Source organism: Pinus tabuliformis, chromosome X (assembly GCF_031772625.1).
Source record: "Pinus tabuliformis cultivar Carrire ecotype Pingquan chromosome X, CPIR1, whole genome shotgun sequence".
Lineage (NCBI taxonomy): Eukaryota > Viridiplantae > Streptophyta > Pinopsida > Pinales > Pinaceae > Pinus > Pinus tabuliformis.
In genome coordinates, this window is record NC_142308.1 from 885,655,934 (window position 1) to 885,660,052 (window position 4,119).

Below are 4,119 nucleotides of genomic sequence, written 5' to 3' on the forward strand. Positions count from 1 at the left end.
GTAGTATGAGCCCAATCTGAGGCTCATACATGACAGGCATATACAGAGGAGTTCACTTGAACCTCTCAAGCCTTCTCTGGAGTACACAGACTCTTTTACTCTCTCTGGCTCTGTCTAGCTCGATGCTGCCTTTGCTTCTACAGGTCAACACGGCTCCTTCTCTTTGCTCTTAGCTTTTTACATCTAACTAACTTTGCTTCTTTCTTTGTCAGTTCGTGGTGTTAAAGCCAATCTTCTTTCTGACTATTCATTTCCACTTCCCAGCTTTCTAGTTTCCATACCTCTATCCATCTGAATCCCTCTGTTCGGCGTAATCATCACTGTATAACACCTCATAGGGAGGTGGCCACCTATTCTATAACAGATGAGTGTGTCATGTTCACTATAAATGTTTGAACGACCATTTTGCCCGTTAACTGCAAGAATGCCCATGAAATATGAATCTCCGCCAATGCATCATCCATATCGGACTTCAAATCCTTTACAACTCTGCCTGTTGACCCCATTAAATCGAGTCATCCATCGGAATACATCTTCATCGTTGATCTGAGGGTCCCAGATCCTACGGTCATGACTCATATCGGGCGACTAAGTAGCATGATGGTTACCCGTCCGATGTGAACGTTTTTCTCTCTCTTCCGTCGGACGCGTGGCACTCGCTATATGGCATCGGGCAGAACTTGGTTGAAACCACTTACCACTCAAAGCCCTTCTGATATTCTGCCGATTTTGTGGAATCCCACTCCATTGGAATCGAGGCATTATTTTCAGCGTTTTATAATTATTTCAGGTCCGGGTGCTCGGGGCTTTTCCTTCTTTGAGGGGTTTTTCCTGCGATATGCGATTACTGACTTTAATCACATATCAGAAACTTCCCCCATTTCTTAAAAGACCTCTCGTTTTTCTAATTTGAGATAGCATCTATTACCATGGGCTGACGGTCTCAGCGCTTGACCGAGGGTCCTCGTTGCTCCACGCTAATCACGAATTGCAAGTGTTACAAGGATATCTCTGATAAGCTTGACCTTTATAACACTTTGAAACTTTGGCATAATTTTTAAGAATTCATGGAAACTTAGACAGTGTTCTAGGATCCAATTCGGATCAACCTTGACATCAAGAAGCCTCTCAGGTTTCTAAATATTAGGCCTTCTATGAATTTCTTATTGCAGAGTTAAACAGAAGATGTGATTTAAGATCCATACCAGGACTTCGTAGACCAACTAAAAATGTCTCTATTAATGAACCACTAGTCAAAATAGCTGAGACATAGACAACAATGACTCAACCATTAAATCAATCAAATTAATAAAACACATTCAAAAACATTGTTCCAACAACTTTTAATGGTTAGTGAGAATTATAAAGAGTTCAGATTCCTATTCCATTATCTGAACTCTCTGAAAAGTAAGGTTACAAGAATCAAGTTTCAAATGGATTCAATCGTCAAGTATTTATGCTAAGGGAGACGTGATCAATTTATAGGATGAAAAAACTTAAGTGGTTTTTGGTGATAGTTTTGATATGATTGATGAAAATGTTCCTCCCTTTTATGTTACTTTGAAAATTCATGATTTTCTCTTATACAATAGTATGTTATATTCTGGGGCCTCCCACAATCTAATGTCCAAAGTAATTATGGATCAGATTCAATTACAAATTACAAGAACTTATCGTGATCTATACAACTTTGATTCGAAGAATGTACCTTGTCTTAGACTAATCAAATATTTAGCTGTAACTCTAGCACAAATCCTTGTTAAGACTATAGATTTAGATATTAATGTTACAAATATTCCCCATCCAATTTTGAATGTTATTATCTATATATTGTCATGATAAGTTAGAGGGATGTCTACAAATGTACATGTCTTTTTCTACAATTCCTGTTTATGGGGGACAACATTTTAGATTATACAGAGATTTGAGATTTATTAATACTATTTGTAAAGATGATCAAGCCATAAATCATCCTATTTATGTTGTTGATAAGGATTTTAGATGTTTTACTTTATCAACTAATCATCTCCAAAATTCTAAACTTAGCATTTAATAGATTGTTAATAAACCTAACTGTATAAAAATTGATGTTTGGAAGTTATATTTTGTTGGAGCCTTTTCCAAAGATGGGGCTAGAGCTAGAATTGTACTTTTATCTCTAGAAAATGAATACATAACCAATATTTTAAGTTAGCATTTGATGTTGAAAATAATGTAGCAAAGTATGAAGCCTTTCTTTTAGGACTAGAGTTAGCTAAAAGTCTGAAATTTCAAAACTTAAGTGTATTCAGTGATTCAAAAATCATTGTGAAAATAAAGACAAAGATATGCCAAGCAAAATATCCTAGGCTTAGATCTTATCAAAATGAGATATGGGATTATGTAGATAACTACTTTCAATCTTTTCACATTACAACAATCCCTAGAGATGAAAACGTTTATGTAGACTCTTTGGCAGTCTCTACCAACTTTTTTAAAATTCCTGATCCAATGCAATTACAATACCAAATTCAAGTAAAGTATCAGCCTTCAATCCCTGAGAACCTTAAACATTAGCAAGTTTTCGAAGATGATAAAAATTGAAGATTTTCTTACAAGAAAATGATGATTTTTCATCTCTGCAAATTGAAGAAGAACAAATCATTGATCATAGGTCAAATCATGAAAATGAAACTTCACAATTAAATCATAAAATAACTGATCTTAATATCATTTACTTGCCTAACATTTACACTCCAAAAGGTTTAATTCCTCTTGAAAAACTTTTTGACAATAATGATGTTTCCAAAGCTTCATTATCAAGTTCACAACAAGAGGATGTTGAAGATTGTAATATTGGAACCCATGAAGAAATTCGAAATGTAAAATTTCTGCATCATTGCCTAAGGAAACAAAAGACAAATATGTTAATCTTCTCAAAAATTATAAATATGTGTTTACTTGGTCATATGAGGAGCTTAAAACCTATGACACAACACTTGTTGAACATAAAATTCCTCTCAAACCAAAAGCTAAACCTTTCAGGCATAGATTGAGGAGAATAAATCCAGTTTTGCTTCCAACTATTGAAGAAGAACTTAAGAAGTTACTAGATGCCAAAGTTATTGTTACTCTAAGACACTTTGATTGGATAGAAAATCAAGTCCCTGTCAGAAATAAAAATGATGAAATAATATTGTGTGTAGACATTCGAAACCTGAACACAAGTATCCATTTCCCAAGATGGATCAATTGTGCCAAAACGTTTTGGGCTTTAACGGAATTTCTATGTTTGATGGTTTCTCTGGATACAATTAGATCATGGTAAGTCTATAAGATAGGGAAAAAACAACATTCATAACTCCTTGGGGAACATTTATGTGTGATAGAATGCAATTTGGCCTAACCAATGCAAGAGCTACCTTTCAAAGAGCAATGGACCTAGATTTTGTTGGTAAATTTAACAAGTTTGTTGTTATTTCTCTCGATCATCTAACTTTATTTTCAAATTCTGATGAGAAACATTTAAAAAACTTGAGAAATGTTTTTGATAGATGCAAGAACTATGGAATTTTGCTTAATCCAAAGAATCTTTGTTTTCTATAAAGGAAGGAAAGCTACCTGGCCACATCATTCCAAACGAAGTAGTAGTGGCTGATCCTAAATGAGTCTCAGCCATTGAGGTAATTACTTTACCTAGAAATAAAACGGAAATTCAAACTTTTCTAGGAAATATTATTTTTTTAAGAAGCTTTATACAAACTATGCTAGGATAGTCAAGGATATTAATGATATGTTAAAGAAGGACCATGAAGTCAAATGGATAGTGCATGCAAGGTTTTCTTTTACACAAATCAAAAAGGTTATTTCTGAAGCCTTACTACTAGCCAATCTTGACTATTCAAAACCTTTTAGAATTTTACCTTTTGCCTCTCATATTGCTTTAGTTATTTTCTTATTGCAAAAGAATGATAATTAAGATGACTAGCCTATTTCATTTTTTAGAAAATTTATGAGAGATGGTGAGTTGAAATATGATATCATTGAAAAAAAATCTTATCCGATTGTACAAGCCTTAAAAGCCTAAAAAACTTACATCCTCCATTCCAGTATTACTACCTATGTCCCAAATAATTCTAT